Source organism: Podarcis pityusensis (assembly GCF_964106645.2).
Source record: "Podarcis pityusensis genome assembly, chromosome: 8".
Lineage (NCBI taxonomy): Eukaryota > Metazoa > Chordata > Lepidosauria > Squamata > Lacertidae > Podarcis > Podarcis pityusensis.
Genome location: NC_138033.1, coordinates 71,424,624 through 71,443,912, shown reverse-complemented (window position 1 = coordinate 71,443,912; position 19,289 = coordinate 71,424,624). Strand labels below are relative to the sequence as shown.

At 43.7% G+C, this 19,289-nt stretch overlaps 1 protein-coding gene across 1 annotated transcript in view; it reads right to left on the bottom strand.

The window, feature by feature from the left end:
- Positions 1–10,451: 10,451 nt before the first annotated feature.
- The window catches only part of FNDC10 (fibronectin type III domain containing 10), a 367,304-nt gene continuing 358,466 nt past the window's right edge, over positions 10,452–19,289 (bottom strand). Inside the window, exon 2 of the mRNA XM_081016275.1 lies at positions 10,452–10,466. The gene's annotated coding sequence lies outside the window, so the exon portion shown is untranslated. The remainder of the gene's footprint in view (positions 10,467–19,289) is intronic.

The following is a 19,289-nucleotide window of genomic DNA, read 5'->3' as shown; positions in this document are numbered from 1 at the left end:
CTTGAATTTGAGCGTAATGAAACCAGTCTTGCACCCTATTCTTTAATTTTTCAAAGCTCTGCAACTTCCAATTGTCTCCAATTTTTTCAATTATTTCCCAATATTTCGGCCAATTGGCCTCTATATTGAGTCTTTTTCGAGCCTTGGCCTCCACTGGTGATAGCCACCTCGGGGTCTTACCCTCTAATAAGTCTTTGTATTTTATCCAGACCATGAATATTGCTCTTCTGACAATATGGTTTTTGAACATTTTGTGAATTTTTACCTTGTCGTACCACAAATATGCATGCCAACCAAAAGCATTGTCAAACCCTTCCAGATCTAGGACATCAGTGTTCTCAAGAAGCAACCAATCTTTCATCCAGCAGAAGGCCGCTGCTTCATAATATAACCTCAAGTCTGGCAGGGCAAACCCCCCTCTTTCTTTCGAATCAGTTAGCATTTTAAACTTTATTCGGGGCTTTTTGCCCTGCCAAACAAACTTAGAGATATCCTTCTGCCACTTTCCAAAACATTCCACTCTGTCCACGATCTGTAGGGTTTGAAACAAAAATAACATTTTCGGCAATACATTCATTTTTATAGCTGCAATTCGACCCAACAAGGAAAGTTTCAGTTTTGACCAAATTTCCAAATCTTTTTTGATTTCCAACCAACATTTTTCATAATTGTCTTTAAATAAATTCAAGTTTTTAGCAGACAAATGAACCCCTAAGTATTTCACTTTTTTAACCACACTTAATTCTGTCTCTTTTTGAAACCCATCTGTTTCTGAAGATGTCAATTTTTTTGCCAAGACCTTGGTTTTTTGCTTGTTCAACTTAAAGCCCGCCACCCGACCAAACTCATGAATCAGTTCTAGAACTTTTTTTGTACTAGATTCTGGCTCCTGTAATGTTAAAACCAAGTCATCTGCAAAAGCTTTTAGTTTATATTGTTTCACTCCGACCTGTATTCCTTGCACCAGCCGGTCCTCCCTAATCATGTTCAAAAGCACCTCCAGGACTAAAATAAATAAAAGAGGGGATAGTGGGCACCCCTGTCGTGTCCCTTTTTCAATTTTGAACTCATCTGTCACCACATTGTTCACTATCAATTTAGCTTTTTGCTCTGAATAAATTGCTTCTATTCCATTTTCAAACCCCCGTCCCACTCCCATCCCTTCCAAATTTCTCTTCATAAACATCCAGGAAATGTTATCAAAGGCCTTCTCCGCATCGATAAAAATTAACACAGCTTTCGTATTGATATTAGTTTGTAAAAGTTCCAAAATATCAATAATGTTCCTAGTGTTATCAAACAAATGTCTCCCTGGGAGAAAGCCTGCCTGGTCCTTGTGAATTACTTCATTAAGTACTTTTTTAAGTCTACTTGCCAGAATATCAGCGAAAATTTTGTAATCCACATTTAGGAGTGAGATGGGACGGTAGTTCTTAAGTTGAGTCTTTTCAGTTTCCAGTTTAGGTATCAATGTGATGAATGCTTCTTTCCATGTTTCCGGTGCCTTCTTCCCCTCCATAATCTGATTACAAACCTCCATTAGTGGTTGTATCAAATAGTCTTTTAATGTCTTATAGTATTTGGAGGTAAGTCCATCTGGGCCTGGAGATTTGCCTAATTGCATATTCTGAATGGCACCCTCAATTTCCTGTTGTGTTATTTTACAATTCAGGATTGTTCTTTTTTCCTGTGTTAATTTTGATAGTCCATTAATTTTTAAAAATTGGTCTATCTCAGTCTCTTCCTGTGGCCCCTGTGTATAAAGTTCTTTAAAATATCTCTGGAAGCACTTTCTAATTTCTTCTGGTTTCTGGACATTTCTCCCTTCAATCTCTAGGTTGGTGACTGTGTTCAGTTTTTGTCTCTTTTTCAACTGCCATGCTAGCAGTTTTCCACATTTATTCGCTGATTCAAATGATTTTTGCTTCATTTGTTTAATTTTCCGTTCAATCTCTTGATTTATCAATTTCGAATATTGTGCTTGGTGGAATTTAATTTCTCTCAGCACCTCTTTCGACTTTGGTTTTGTTCTCAATTTTTTCTCTCCTTCTCTTATCTTCTCTAGGATTTTGTCCTTTTTTTCATTCCAGAGTCTTTTCTTAATCGTATTCTGTTGTATCAGAAACCCTCTCATAACTGCCTTACTTGCGTCCCAGATTGTTCTCTTTTCCACCATGGTGTTCAAATTTATTTCAAAATAGTCTTTCAAAGTTTTTTGGGCCTTCTTCACAATCTCCTGATCTCTTAATAGGGTGTCGTTCATTTTCCATCTGAAGGAGCCGATTGGGGTAAGTCTCAGTTCCACTTTCAAGGCATTATGGTCGGAGCAAGTTTTTGGGCAGATTTCCACTTTTCTAGTCCTCGGTGCCAGCCCTCTAGTTGTCCATATTTGGTCGATTCTTGTCCATGACAAATGGGCCTCAGAAAAGAAAGTTCCTTCTTTACCCAGGGGGTTCTTTGTCCTCCATATATCAATCAAATCCATATTGTCAGTTAATTCAAAAAAAGTTTTAGGTAGTCTGCCATCTTTTGTTAAGTTTTGATTTTGTGACTTATCCATATTTGTAGATACTACCCCATTCATGTCTCCCATCATAATGATGTTAGTGTAGTCCATGTAGTCCAGCATCGTCTCATGCAGCTTCTTATAAAATTCTGATTTCCCTTCATTTGGTGCATATATTCCTAATATCAGAAATTTTTCTCCTTGTGTCTGTATTTCAATCGCCAAGATTCTTCCTTGCTCGTCTTTAAATAAGAATTTTGGGGACAGGCTCTCCTTTGCATAGATGACCACTCCTCTTTTCTTGACTCTATCCGATGAAATAAATTCCTGGCCTAGTCTTTTATTAATTAGCACTTTCCTGTGGAGCCTAGTCACATGGGTTTCTTGCAAGCATATAATGTCCAATTGTTCTTTTTTCAAAATATGAAAGATTCTTCTTCTTTTTTCCGGGGAATTCCCGCCATTTATATTCCAACTAAGTAGCTGCAGAGACATCCTGGATTAATTTGTTGGTCCTATAGTGACGTATCTTCCTTTTCCTCTATCCCCGAGGGTCCAGGCGTTGGTCCAGCTCCAGGTAGTGGTGGTGGCCAAGATGCTACTGCCCCCTTTTGGAGGTCTTCTCCGTGATCGTTCAGGAACTTTTGATGGTCTTCTGCTGTTTTAATTTTAACCTTCTTTCCTTTGAAGTTAAAAGATAGTCCTTGAGGAAACTCCCACCTGTAAGGAATTGTGTTGTCTCTCAGTAATTTTGCTAACTCTTTATAAGTAGCTCTAAGATCCAAAAGTTGTTTCGGGATGTCTCTGTAAATTTCTGCTCTCTTGTCTTGAATAACAAGTGATTTTCTGAAATGGAGGCCTAATATCTTGTCTCTCTCCTCCTTAGATCTCAGAATGATCAAACAATCTCTGGCTCTGTCCTTCCTTACCACTCTTCCCAATCTAAATGCAGTTGTAATTTTAAAGTCCTTGTCTTCTACTATGCCCCAGAACTTTGAGAATTCTGATGTCAAATAGCCAATCAAATCTTCTTGTTCAAGTTCTGGAATGGCTCTCAGTCTGAGATTATTTTCCCTATTTTTCAATTCAACCATAGACAGGTAGGCCTGTTGTTCACCAATCTGTTTATGCAGTGGCTTCACTTCTACCTTAATCTCCTCAACCTTCTTATAAGCTTCCTCTGCTTTTTGACTGGCTTCCTCAGCCAGTTTCCGATTTTCTACCGTTGCTCCTTGTAGATTCCCAATTGCTTGTGTGTGCTGGGCAACCTGGTCAGTCAATTTACTAATCGAGGATGTAGCTTGGTCAATTTTTGTTGATTGATCATCCACCTTTTGATTTAGAATTGCCAGTTGATCCAATATTTGTTTTAAAACTGTTTCAGATCCTCCTGATGCCATATCTTCTGTTACTGGCTGCCCAACTCCCCCCTCCTGTGCTCCCAGCACAGCTGGGACAGATGATCTGCGTGATTGGGAAGTCAAAGTTGTTTGAACTAATTGTACTGTTTGCTTTGCTTTCGTTTTGGCTGCTCTTGTTCTCCCTGAGCCACTCATTCCACACCTGCCTATGTGTCAAGGTCAAATTATCTACTGTCCCATGGGAACGACAGTTCCAGAGTGTAAACAGTCAAACGACAGAGAGTCAAAATAAAGTGTAGTTCTCAAACAATTATATCTCCAAAATCCTCTAGGGGGAGTATCACTGTAGTTCCAGAGAAAGAAGAAACTTTTTCCACCATTAAAGTCCCTGCAATCTCATATAGTTTAAAAAGAGTTCTTCATACCTTCTTTAAAATGTAGAGCTCTCTCTAAATTAAACAAAGTCTTAAATAAGGATGCAAGAAACAGTTTCCCTGCTTGTATCCAGTTGGTAGCACTCAAAAGTAGCACTTTTCAGTTTAAGTTACAGTTTCTGCAATTTGACAGTTCTCTTGCATCTGGCAGCCCAGAGATCGGGTTTCTTAAACCTTTGTAATCCACAAACAAGAGGAAAGTCCCAATTAAATCCCAATAAGTTTAAAACAATTCCTTTGTTTCTCTCCTTAAAAGCCAATTCAGTTAATGCACGATAGTCCCAACTTTTTACAGTCCCTTTTAAAACGCTTCCCGCTTGTCAAAATCTTTGCTTTGATCTTGTAAGCAAAATCGGAAGATGGACTTCCTGTTTCTCGTCTCCCGTTTTCAGCCGAATTTAAAACTTTAGTCCCGGAATTTTTATAATCCCTACTCACGGGTATGTTGTTTAGAATCTGATGTTTCAAGAAGAAAGGTCGGCGCTCATCAGCAGCAGCTGCGCGGCTCCGCTTCCGCAGAAAGAGCGATGAACTCACAGCACCGCTCCCCCTTCCACGTTCCGGAGCCCCTTACGGGATTCCTTCTTCGTTTCTGGGGGGGCTTCTGGTGCCCGCCGAGTCCCACGGCCACGGGCTCACTCTGCCCGTGGTTTTTCTTGATGGGTCACCGCTACGCCGCAGCGGACAACCCTTTTCCGCGGAGCCCCTCTTCAGAACCTGAGGAGGACCGCCATTGCTGTTTCGCGCCGCCTCCGGAAGTCCTATCTACTTGCACTTTGACGTGCTTTTGAACTGCTAGGTTGTCAGGAGCTGGGACCAAGCAACGGGAGCTTGCCCCTTCGCGGGGATTTGAACCGCCGACCTTCTGTTTTTGTTTTTTTTTAAAATGATATTTATTGAAAATTTTTTAGAATTACAAAAGAAAACAAGGTAGAAAAAGAGAAAGAAAAAACAAACCACATCAAACAATACAAATTAATCAAAAGACAAAAATATACCACAAACATTTAAAAACAAATCCATTATTCTCAAATCCTTAACTGTCATTACCTTCTTTCTTTGACCTCCTCCTCCTCCTTTTTTTTTGTATCCTAGTTGTTAATTGTCGCAGCAAATCCTTTCCATATTTCATAATATTCTGTCATTACATTACCTTAATCTATTTTAATCTTATCTTACTATAGAAAACCTTAAAACCTAAAACTTAAATCTTATTTTTACCAACTTCTCATAACCATAATATTCTTACATAATTCTTTAAACATTTTTGCTAAAGCCAAATAATTTCGTTCCAACATTTTTCTAACATTCATCAGTTTTATAAAACAATCCTAATAAAAAAAAAGAAATAAAAAACAACAACAATCCAATCTTCATCCAGCGTCTCTTCCTCCTGGTCCCGGGTTTTGTCAGTCCTTTTTATCTCATTAATCTAGGGCATTAACCTGGTAATCTTATATCCGAGGCCCTTAAGTCCCTTCCATGTCCCTTCCGCGGCTCTTCTTCATATTTATAACTGTATTTTCCTTTGTCTCCTGCTCCTTTCACTCGTGGGAACTCCAGCTTAGCAATGTTTTTGACCCTTCTCGACAAATCAGTCCCTTTTCCATAGTCCACACTAAACTCCATGTGGTATTTAAGAACATGTTTCAAACTCTCTCCAAAATTAAGAGCCCCCACAACCCCAAACATCTCACGGCCCATTGCCAGACTTGAAAAGTCCAAACATCCCTGCATAGGGGGGTCTATCCAACCCATTTCCAAACCAATCCAAACTATCTTTCCAAATCTGGCTTTTTCCAAGTTCATTTGTCAAATCCAAAAGCTCATGTTCCTGCTGGGCCACAGCTCCCTCCATCTCTGGCGCCCAAGATTCAGCAACATCCTCTTCCCTCATCTGTTCTGTCAGGGCACACTCCTGATTTAATTCCTGAGTGGGCTCCATATAATTTCCCACTGCCTGTTCAAAATTTTTGATTGCATCAGTCATCAAGTCCGTCTTCTCATGTAGCTGTTCCAGTAGGGCACTTGTTTTACAGAGAGCACACAGCAGAGCTTCTGAATACATTGTCCTGCAAGGTCAGAAGTCTATTCCCACGATCGTAATCTGTTGCAGCTGCAGAGCTCCCCGATTCAGAATTAGTTACAGTTTCACAGTCTCCCTCTAGGGGGAAAACTTCTATTTGTTCTTTTCTTTTAAAGACAAATCTAACAACAAAGTTTCCTTTTTCAGATATTTTGTCAATATTTGTTCCTTTAAAATGCAAAGGGGAACAATGGAATCACTATGTTTCTCTTCTTTTAGCTATCTGTCAAAAACGTTTGTCTCTGGTCAATGAGCTTCAAAAAACGTCAGTCCTGACACCCCGCTCCAGGATCAAGACGGTGGAAAGTTACTTTACTTTACACTCACTTCTGCAGGTTTAAACAGTTCAGAAAAAATCCCCCCTCTTCTCCTGCTTCCGAAGGGGGTTCAACAATCTTAAATGATGAAAGTTAGTCCTTTACAAGCGATTTTCTGAGCTCTAGTTTGCCATGTCTTTGCTTTAATCTATCTACAAAGAAACGGAAGGCTGACTTCCTGTTTAGACCTTCCCGTTTCAGTGCCAAATTGAAATAAACTTTTAAGTCCAATTTTCCTTTCTGCACGCAAGTCCTAATTTAGAGTCCAATTGTCCGAAATTTAAGTACTCACGGGTGATTGTTTTAGAAGCCAAATTGTCCCAGGAAAAAGGCAGCGCTCTCCGGCAACGGCTGTGCGGCTTCGCTCCACGGAAGAAGCAGTTGACTCTCAGCACCGCGCCACTTCCCCCTCTTCACTCCGGAGCCCGTTAGTGGGTTCCTTTGCGGGTTGGGGGAGCGCTAAAGGTGCCCGCCGAGTCCCATGGTCACAGTCTTCATCCGCCTGTGATTTTTGAAAGGGTCCCCGCTTCGCTGTAGCGGGAAAGACCCGTTTCCCATGGAGCTGGTCCCTCCAGATCAGAGGGAATCCGCCATTACCGATGGCGCCACCCCGGAAGCCTGAACCGCCGACCTTCTGATCGGCAAGTCCTAGGCTCTGTGGTTTAACCCACAGCGCCACCTGCGTCCCTAAAAACAAACAGACATAGAAAGGTAGAAAACTTCTCATTACAAGATAACCCTGCCAGTGATGGCTTACGGTAATGTTTCAGATATCGTATAAATTTACTCCAGTCCTTTTGGAATTCTTGATCATGCTGGTTTCGGATTTTTCCTGTCAGCTTCGCCAGTTCTGCAAAGTCCATCATCTTCATCTGCCACTCTTCTTTCGCTGGTACGGCAATGCTGCTTTTGAACTCGAGTCCTGCTTCTGAGTTTCCCATAGGGATCTGGTTGGCCACTGTGAGAACAGGATGCTGGACCAGTTGGGCCACTGGCCTGGGTCACCTGACTCTTCCTACATTATTATGCAGCCACTTCCCGCTCTGGTCTAGGCTGTCATGGCCTAGGCACTCTATGGATTCCAGTCACGCAAAGAGACCAGGATAAGCTCCGGGAAGCGGTGGCATCAATCTTCTTGCAATAGCAGCTGCTGTTGACAGCAGCCGTTTGACAACATGCGTTGCCATGAATTTTTTATTCCACCTCTCCCCCCCTCTTCTAGAAAAAAACACAAACCTATATTTCACGGGAGAGGAAAAAGAAACTCTGAGGTGAATCATGTCAACGTTACATTTCACCTTCAAGAACAGATCTCCGAGCGAAGGTGCACAGCCGAGGTTGAATCCCTGCCATCAGATCTGATCTCTCCAAGATGGGTATTGCTCAGGCTGGGTGAGAATCAATATCAAGCTGGCGTGGGAGGCAATAACAGATCTTTTAGTCTTGCACAGAAGCAGGGAAACTTTTTCCAGCCCCAAGACTACGCTCCTTTTGTGGGCAACGTTTTGTGGGGGCAGAGGAACACAGGCAAGTTTGACTTTTCTACAGTAGGCTAGTTTCTACAAATACAGTGGTACCTCGGGTTAAAAACTTAATTCGTTCTGGAGGTCCGTTCTTAACCTGAAACTGTTCTTAACCTGAGGTACCACTTTAGCTAATGGGGCCTCCCACCGCCTCCACACGATTTCTGTTCTCATCCTGAAGCAAAGTTCTTAACCTGAGGTACTATTTCTGGGTTAGTGGAGTCTGTAACCTGAAGTGTCTGTAACCTGAAGCGTCTGTAACCCGAGGTACCACTGTACTCGCAACATACCTTCTCTATTCTCCACCCAGGCAGGCAAGAAGCACTCCTCAGAGTTCAAAGAAACGTTCTGGTCAGTCAAAAAGCACCCTCTGAATTTTGCAATGCTTTTCTGAAACCAAAGGATGTGTACAAAGACACGTATATTAGTGCAAAGTGCATACAGAAAATACATCTGAGGGCAAACGGTGTGTAAGAATGCCTTCTACTAGGGTTCAAATAGCTTCGGGGAAATGCAAACAGTGCAGATTGTCACAAAGGTGGCATGCCAACCCTCCACTCTCTGTCGAGTTGCAGCAAGATTCCAGGAGATTTCCAGGTGCTCACCCAGGATCTGTATTGAAAACTGCCGTAGCTAATAATAATAATAATAATTTATTATTTATACCCCGCCCATCTGGCTGGGCTTCCCTAGCCACTCTGGGCGGCTTCCAACAAAATATTAAAATGCCGTAATGCATCAAACATTAAAAGCTTCCCTAAACAGGGCTGCCTTCAGCTAAGAAATATGATTTATTCACATTTTTACGACTGTATCTAGATGAAGAGAATACAAATCTTACAGCATGGTCATCTCAAGAGATACTTGTTCCTCATGGCAGTGCAGCCCTGGAGTCCAGCCTGCTAGAAGACGGATCTCCCAGCACACCTCTCTCACACCCCCCATCACCCTGACAACCTCTGTCTGCCCAGTCCCCAAGCTACTGAAGGCAATGGGACCCTTTACATGTCCAGCTGTTCTTTGTCAACAACAAATTGTCCCTGTTTTTGTGTGTTGAATATATGCTATATGGTCATTTATGGACCTAATAGGTATCTAAAGCCATTTGCACATGCAGAATGTAGACACCCTATATACAGAAATGAGCAAACCAGCGATATTTTAGGGAGCAGGCTAGCAGGCGGGGGCCATTACTTACATCATAGGAGCCTACACAACACAAAACACTGTTGCTGTAGGTAGGTTTTATTTTATTTGTGTTTTTATCTTATATTTTGGAAATGTACATCCAGTTTTCCCCCCTTTAATTTTTTTGGGGCCCCCCAAGAGAGTGGAGCCCTAAGCTATAGCTTGTTTAGCTTATACGTAAATCTGGCACTGGGCTTGGCTTAATCTGCAGCTAGCTGTGTGATGCTACTTGGGCTTGTGGTCCAAAACTGAACGCAGCAACAGTGCTTGGCTTGCTTTTAATTAACCAAACTTTTTTCTTACTTCATGAAATTTATGAGCTTGCTCAAAGTTTAGCTCTTTACTGAATATAGAGATTATGGTGAGTTTGCCCCTCCCGGAAAACCGTAACATCGTATGAGGGGGAATGGATATGAAGATCCGCACAATTTTTCCTGTGAAACTCAAAATAAAAATAAAAAATCTCAGATCTGTGCACAAGAGGGGTGCATTTGGACATAGGATATTCATCCATTCCTAGCTGGTGTGGTGTAGCGGTTAGAGGGTCAGACTAGGACCCAGGAGACCAGGGTTCAAAAACCTCACTCAGCCATGAAGCTCACCTTGGGCCAGTCACTGACTCTTAGCCTAGCCTACCTCACAGGGTTGTTGTAACGATTGAAAGATGAAGGGGAGCACCCTGTACACCACCTTTTGCTCCCTGAAGAAAAAGGTGAGTTATAAATGCAATACATAAAGGTAAAGGTAAAGGGACCCCTGACCATTAGGTCCAGTCATGGCCGACTCTGGGGTTGCGGCGCTCATCTCGCTTTATTGGCCGAGGGAGCCAGTGTACAGCTTCCGAGTCATGTGGCCAGCAGGACTAAGCCGCTTCTGGTGAACCAGAGCAGCACACGGAAACGCCGTTTACCTCCCTGCCAGAGTGGTACCTATTTATCTACTTGCACTTTGACGTGCTTTCAAACTGCTAGGTTGGCAGGAGCAGGGACCGAGAAACGGGAGCTCACTCCGTCGCGGGGATTCGAACCGCCGACCTTCTGATCGGAAAGTTCTAGGCTCTGTGGTTTAACCCACAGCGCCTCCCACCTCCCAATGCAATACATAAAACACAATAGTCCGGAGGGCACTGGGTTTGAAAAGGTTGGACAATAGTGTTTAATACAGGATGAGATAATTTCCTGGGAACATGGTGACCTTAAAGAGCTCATCTTCGCCACTTCCCTTCAACAGCTTTAGGTTCGCTTGGTGTGGGTTGCTGTTGTTTTTAGCTCACCTTCTCACTTAAATCATCCTCTTCCAAGTCACAGCTGCTCTCTCTCTGTGTGTGAAAAAATAGAATAGTGAAAATAAAATTAGATCTGGCCGCTGACGACTTAAAAAAAAAAAAAGAATGCCAGCATCACATACTTTGAGTGTAGGAGGTGAGAAAGGAAGGCTTGAGAGCAAACAAGTCTGTGTTTGGGATTGTCTGGGAGAAGAAGGGAATTAGAAAGCGGGATGACTTTAAGAAATATGGGTGGTGGCAAAGTCTTGGGCAGTGACTGGCTGAGCTGCTGTGACATCACAAGAAGACAAGGATATATATTCTATTTTACAATTTAGAATATTCATTTATACAATCTTAAAATATCAGTGACTTCCATGAAGGCAGCTTTTAATGTTTGATGTATTAGGGTATTTTGTTGGAAGCCGCCCAGAGTGGCTGGGGAAGCCTAGCCAGATGGGCGGGGTATAAATAATAAATTATTATTATTATTATTATTATTATTATTATTATTATTCTCTTTCCATGGTTCACTTTACATAGTATACATTTCTGCATATTTTATATAATCTAAACCATTCAATATTCCATTATTACATCTATAAAACTTATTTACACTGCTGAAATAAATAAAAAATAATAATAATTTATACCCCGCGCATCTGGCTGTGTTTCCCCAGCCTCTTTGGGTGGCTCCCAACAGAATATTAAAAACATCAAACATCAAACATTAAAAACTTCACTAAACAGGGCTACCTTAAGATGTCTTCTAAAAGTCAGATAGTTCTTTATTTCCTTGACATCTGATGGGAAGGCGTTCCACAGGGCGGGTGCCACTACCAAGAAGGCCCTCTGCCTGGTTCCCTGTAACCTCACTTCTCGCAGTGAGGGAACCGCCAGAAGGCCTTCGGAGCGGGACCTCAGTGTCCAGGTTGAAGGGGGGGGGGGAGGAGACGCATTATCTTAATGCTGCTAACATTTTCAAGTGTACACAATTCCCCCCCATATATTCAACCAACATTTTCCAATAATCTTCAAACGAATGTTTTTCTTGTTCTCTTATTCTGTATGTTATCCGCAAGCTGCACATATTCCAATCAGTTTAAGTTGCCATTCTTCTTTGGTTGGGACCTCACATTCCACCTCTAGCCCTATGATTCCTTTGCTCATTTGGGATTATGGCAGAGTGAACAATGCAGCCATCCCCTGGAGATGAAAGCCACACGCACACATGCAAACACAAACACTTTAATCCTCAAATATGGGCGACAGAGAACAAGTGTATCCGAAGGAACATTTTGTGCGGTCTATTTCCTGTTTATCACACTAATGGTGCCATATGGGGTTTATTCTGTCATTCTGGACTATATTAAACACGGCAGCTGTGGCTAAAACTCACTTGAAAAATTCCCCTTGGAGGTCTGGCAACCAGATAATAGAATCAGAGTTGGAAGGGATACCAAAGGTCATCTATTCCAACCCCTACAATGCAGGAACTCTGCCCACCTTGAACCACCAACCTTCTTGTTCACAACCAGATGTACAGACCCATTGCACCACAGGACTGCCTTGCTGACTTCTGCTTCCAACAGTTTGGAAAACCAGGAGACTGTCTGTCAGACGAAAAGTGGGTGGTGATGTCGCCTGAAGGTTTTGGAAGCTTTGGCTTCAAAGACCGACTGTGAGTCGTACACCTGTGAGCTCCATCTTTGTCAGACCTGACTCGTAGTCCAGTGGTGGAGCATTTGTTGTACATACAGAAGGTCTCAGGATCAATCTTCAAGCAGAAGATCCCTGCTTGAAACCTTGGAGAGCTGTTGCCAGCCAGTGTAGACAATACAGAGCTCGATGACTGAGCTCGATCCTGACTCTGGCTCAGCCCTTGGTCCCGCAAGCAAGGTGACAAGGTGTCTTAATGGCAAGCACGGTTTGTGTCTCAAAGTGTCAGAGTGCCAGGCTTCAGGGAAACGGCGGCCTCCCTCCCTTTGGCCGTGGATAAGCAGAACAAAGCAAAAATACAGTGGTACCTCGGGTTACATACGCTTCAGGTTACACACTCCGCTAACCCAGAAATAGTGCTTCAGGTTAAGAACTTTGCTTCAGGATAAGAACAGAAATCGGGCTCCGGTGGCGCGGCAGCAGCAGGAGGCCCCATTAGCTAAAGTGGTGCTTCAGGTTAAGAACAGTTTCAGGTTAAGTACGGACCTCCGGAATGAATTAAGTACTTAACCAGAGGTACCACTGTAGTCTCTTAGCATTTAAAGAGATTTTAATGATCGAAGAGAAAGAACAAAGAGTCCATTCTCGGAGTAAAGGTGCTCCCAATTAAGGTTTCCACCCACTCCCCCCCTCGATTCACCCTCGCCTCTTCCCTGTCTTGCAACTTGATCTTGCAACCACTGTGCCTTCTGTGCAGCTACCTTATCTAATCTCCGTGACCTTGGACTGATCAGCTAGACACTTTCCAGTGAACCAGAGTCTCTCCCGGTTCTTCTAGCTGTTCACCACCCAGTTCTTCCCAACTTTTGTCTTCTGAACTATGTCCTTCTGCGAACCACTGTTCCAAATCTATACTGTCCCACTGCTCCTGATCAGGATCATCTGTGCAGCCCTCCTCAGAGGGACCATGAAGCCCCTCCATATATTTTCTTGTTCTCGTCACACAAGTCTGGCAGGAACACTTCCCACGCTCCCAGCAAAAGTGTCTTTTTACTCTCTCCTCTAAAGGTGCCTCCTGGCAGGTTTGCAAGCTGCATTCCCACCACCAAAACTTGGCAATCTCCACCGCCATAACTTGACGCTGGAGGGTAAACAACATTGAGATGCAAAGGCAAAAAATGGAGCGAGCTTCTGCCGGCATGGTGGGATCCAAGACTCCATTAGCACCCCATTCCCTGGACGCATTTCCTTCACCCCATTGTCAGCTCGACACCCTTGTTTTGTTTTGTACACTAGGCTACTTTCTGCATGCACTCACACATGGCCATAGTTCCGTATCAGAGCACCTGCTTTGCATGCAGAAGGTTCCCAGTTTCAATCTCTAGTTAGGAGTGCGGAAGACCTCTGGTCTGAAACCCTGGAGAGCTGCTGCCAGTCAGTGCAGGCAATATTGAGTTAGATGGACTAACAGTCTGAGCCTGGAGAAGGCACCTTCCTATTTTCCTTTGAGAAGGGCCATACTTGCATGGCAGAGGATCTGTTCTGCATGCAGAAGGTCCCAGGTTCAATCCCCAAAATCTCCGGGCAGGACTGGAAATGTCTCTTGCCTAAAACCATGGAGGACCACTGCCAGTCAGTGCGGAGAATGCCAAGCTAGTTGGACAGTGTGCTGGTCCCGGGGGGTTACCGTGCGGCATGGTCCGAGTCCAGTCCGAGGGTGTGGTATGGAGGCTGTCCGTCAAGGCTGAAGCGAGGTCCAAGGCAAGGAGTCAGGAGTGGTCAGGAACTCTGGCAGAAGAGCAGGACAGGGTGCTGGCAGGAACAGGTTACCTACGATGTTGCTCCCACAACCTGGGACTGGGCTGGCTGGCTTTTATCTCCTCTGAGGCATAGGGCGGCCCTGGTCCACAGGTGACTCGCCTCTCCTGGCCTGGAGGCAAGCACTCCTCCTGTGAGAACTTAGTTCCCTCCGCCTCTCTGCCCTGAGCCTCTGCAGCCCAGGAGAGGCTGGAGGGTTACCGGACCCAGAGGCAACCTCACCTTCCCCTGACAGGGCTGAGAGTGGAGCACCTGCAGGCAATGGGTCCTCCATCACCTCAGGAGCCAGAGCAGATTCAGCTGGTGTCTGCTCCTGAGGATCCAGCACAGGTGAGGGCCCTTCAGGCTCAAGCCCCAGCCCCGGCTCAGCTGGTCCTGGAGGTGGGGACTCCTGTGCAGGCTGGGATTCCTCAGGTTCAGCCTCTGAATCCGATTCCCAGGCCATCACAGACAGCTTCTCTGCTACCAAATATAACAGTTCTTTCCAAGAATGTCAGGACAAAAGGAATGAGGAGGTGGAAGGGGAACCAAAACAGTTTTATTAACAAATAAACAGCAGGCATGCAAAGCATAAAATAAAACATACCCGACAGGGGCTACCCAATCTCCCCTTCAGCTGCCCGGAGCCCTAGATAGAGCAGCAGGAGAAAGACCCCGACCACCAGTCTCCCAGCATCAGGTCCTTTGATCTGGGTAGAAGCTCTCTGGGCCCCTCCCACCTATGGCTTTTATAGCCTGCCTTGATGTAATCAAGTGCACCTGGCATTACTCATGATTAGCCCAGGACCCTGAGATGGAATTAATACAGAGCGGCTGAGAGTCTCCCACTACCTGCAGCCGGGCATCCAGTCAGCACCTGCAACACAGAAGAGCCCAAGAAACTCCCGACAGGTGTGTGAAACACAAGAATCCAGCAGACCTCAAACTGCGGATGTTAAAGGGAAAGGGACATGCCACCTAACTCCTCGAAATACAATTGTCTTAGCATTTCCACTATAGCTTCCTATGTCCCTGTGTTCTCTCTCCTCCTCCAACCCAGTCTCAAGCCAGAATTATTATCAGAGTTCAGGGACACATTCCAGCCAGGCAAAAACACTCAATTCTATCTTATAATCAATTTCATTTTGATGTCTATTTGGACACCCACCTGGCACCCAGTTCGTTTTGCCACAGCCTGATGATGACTTGGTAACAGAGAGGCGGGCTCTTTCATTGGTGGCACCATTGCTGTGGAATGCCCTCCCAGCTGAAATGCAAAAAGCCTCATCAGTATTGGCATTCCACCGGCCCTTAAAGACACACCTGCTTATTTCCTTCTCTCCTGACTTGAATCTTTAGCTGTGATTCCTGCATTGCAGGGAGTTGAACTCAATTTGGGTCCCTCACAGCTCAACCGTTCCACTATTCTGTCTCCCGCTTTGTTTGTTAACTGTTACACTGTTTTAATGGACATGTTTTAATTGTGGAAGTTGTAAAGTAGTTTATTTTACTAGATATTTTATTTACGGGTAGCTGTTATTTACGGGTAGCAGTTTTTACCAGAGGCAGACTGGTTTATCCCTTGGAGTTCTGATGAAAAGGTCTTGAATAAGGCAGGTATTACATTACTGGAGATTGCTTTTAAGCATAATTTGTACAACCTGCATGGTACTTACATGGATAGGTCAGGAGGTTTCTTCTCTTTTATCGGCCCTCGTGGTGCAAGTGTGATTGACCATATCCTGGTCTCTCCAACAATTTTGGAGAGGGCACAGGGTCTCAGCACTTTTAACAGAACTGAGAGCGACCATCTTCCTAGAGCAATATCACTAACTCCCCTCGAATCAGGGGGATTACAACATCTACATTGTGCAGCCCCTCCTCAAGCACCGGCCCCACGCAGGCGTAAATGGAACAGCGAGCTGGAGCTTAAAATCAATCAACACCTGCACTCTCCAGATTTATTGGTTCTGAGAGACCAGTGTCCTTTACCTAACTTTGATCCTTTTTCACTATATCAGCGGGTCTCAGAGTCCCTTTTCCCATTTCTTATAAACACCAGGCCTCCCAAACAACATAACAAATCGGGGGTCTGGTTTGACAAAGACTGCCGGAAGCTAAGATCCCTGCTTAGGAAACAACAAAATAAGGTAAAACAGGAGAGGACTTTGTCATCTATGGTAAATTTCCACAGATGGCGCTCTCACTATAAAAACACCTTAAAACTCAAGAAATCCCTTTACAGGAAGGAACAATGGGAGGCACTTGATAAGGCGATTAAATCGCGAGACGATAGAAAATTCTGGGCAATAGTAGCACAGGGAGTCTCATCCAAAGGAAAAATTGTAAACAGCAGTATTCCATCCGATGTGTGGTATCAACACTTTCTCAAGCTATACACACTCTCAAATACTGCTAATTTGAGTCCGTTCCTCCCATTGAAGAATGAGCATCTAGCTAGTTGGGATCCTGTTACGGAATCAGAGTGCCTACAGCTAATTAAAACTTTAAAAAATGGCAAAGCTCCTGGTGAGGACATGATCCCCCCTGAGGTTTTTAAATCAAATGCCCAATGGTGGGCCATCTTTTTGGCCAAACTTTTTACGGCAATAAACAACACATGTAAAATCCCAGCAAACTGGAAACTAAGTGTGGTAGTCCCTATCTATAAGAAGGGAGACATTCAAGATCCAGCAAACTACCGCCCTATAAGCCTTCTGGACATCGCATACAAACTTTATACCCGGTACTTATTAAACAAGCTGGTAGATTGGGCGGACCATTCTAACCTGTTCAACCTGGAACAGGCAGGATTTAGAAAGGGCCACAATACGATAGGTCACTGCATGGTACTACAGACCCTGGTAGCTAAATATGCAAAAGCGTATAAGAGCAGACTCTTTGTGGCCTTCGTTGACTTGACATCTGCCTTCGACTCAATCTGTAGAGATAGACTATGGAAAAAATTATATGAAACGGACATTGACAGACGACTTTTAAAAATTCTCAGAGAGTTACATACAGACATTACAGTCAAAATCAGAACTGGGTCATCGGGAACTCTTACGGACCCGCTGCCATTGGGGAAAGGGGTCAAACAGGGATGCCTGCTAGCCCCATTTCTTTTTAACTTTTATATAAACGACATTGTTCAGTACATGGCAAAGTACAAGTCATCGGCTCCAGCCCTTGAAGGTAAACGCCTGAATATTTTGCTATATGCCGATGACATGGTTTTAATGGCACTCACCCGAAGAGGCTTACGCAGCATGCTGGAGGGGATCGCAGCCTACTGTTCCCATAATTCACTAAAGATAAACCATGACAAAACAAAAATTGTGGTGTTCACTAGAGCTCGCCACACCTTTAGATGGTCTTTAGATGAACATGTGATTGAACAGTGCCCTTTTTTTAAATATCTGGGTGTTACATTCCAGGCTACATCTAGCTGGCTAGCCCACTTTAAGGCTGTAACCATCCTAACACGAAGAACAATTGGTGTTTTGCTTAGTTTCTTCCATACCAGGGGAGGACAATTGGTGATCCCGGCATTAAGAGCTTTTGTTGGGAAAGCTATTCCCCAGATGTTATATGGGATAGAACTCTGGGGGTGGAACCAGAGGCTGTTGGAACGGCTTGAAATTTTGCAAAACTACTATCTCAAGAGGATTCTAGGCCTTCCTCAAGGAACCCCAGCAGCTTTCTTGAGGGTGGAGGTTGGTTTACCCTCTGTGTCTGCCAGGGCCCACTTGAGATTCCTACGATTTTACATCAACCTTGCAAACACTTCAAACACCTTATTGGCCAAACAAGCCTTTGTATCTTTTCAAAAGAACACCACTTGGCGCCAAAACTTATCTGAGATCCTGGTTAGATACACCCTACCGGAGTTTAATATCCTCAAACGGTGGAGCCCGGACAAACTCCGGAAATGGATCCTGGAGAGAGACGCTCTGTTAGATACCACAAAAATACAGATCCCAGGGTCCTCCCACTGGTTTCCCCGACTGAAAGCAGTCAAAATCTGCGCCAATTACTTGGCGAATATCACCAATCCCACTCTTCGGAGAGCCTTTACTATGGCCCGTTTTCAAACCATTCCTACGGCCTATCTGTCAGGCAGATATGCAAAAATCCCAGTAGAGCAGCGGATATGTCCTTGTTATATGAGAACCAAAGAGGATCTCATACATTACATGTTGTATTGTCCCATCTATTCGGCCTTCAGGGATGCGATGTTACAAACTATTCCCAAATCAATAGTCAACTCTGAGGACCAAGTAAAGTTTTTACTGGTGGACGCTGATCCACGGATTTCTCACGTGGTAGCGGTCTTTGTGGTGAAGGCTATGAAAACTAGGGTATGGTTCCTGGATGAAACGGTGAGGTCCCTCCCATTGCTCTCCTAACCTGTTGTTGTATCTTCTTCCCTGAATGGTGGGGTTTATTGGGTAGTTTCCTTGCTGGGACAGCATGGCATGAATTTTAGCTTACTTTTATAATCTTTTTGTTTATCTTTTAATAATGTTTTATGGTATTTTGTGTAAAGGCATGGACCTCACAAATTTAATAAATTTGTTGTTGTTGTTGTTGTTTGTGAACTGCTGTGATATTTCTTCTTGACATGAAAGGCAGCAAACAAATTCTAACAGTAGTAATAGTAGTAGTAATAATAATAGTTTGAATTTGGATTGTTGGATTAGTCTTACTGTTAATGCAAGTTGATGTTAAGGCAAACATAACTGACCAGTTAGGCAAGTGCATTTTGTAATTTTATAAGCTGTGTGACTTGGTTGCTCAGCTCAGTCTTTTTACACGATCTTTTAGGTGCTGTGGTCTTTTAGGTCTTGTGACTTGGTTGTTATTTTTATTGATTACAGTCTAGTAATGATTTGTTGTAATCGTCGAGGGTGAATTTCTGTTTCTTATTTGCTGGTATTTTGAGAGTCAATGTTCTTGTGCAATATTATATTTGAAATGAATTGTTGAATGTTACTTTATTTGATGTGAGTTTATTTTAAAGCCATGTGACTTATTTGCTTTGGATTGGATTGTTATCAGATGTGTGACCTTTGTTTGTATATTTTGCGGCTTCAACGGCTCGTACGCTGCCTTGTGTACAGCAACATGGAAAGGCAGCATGCGAATTAAATG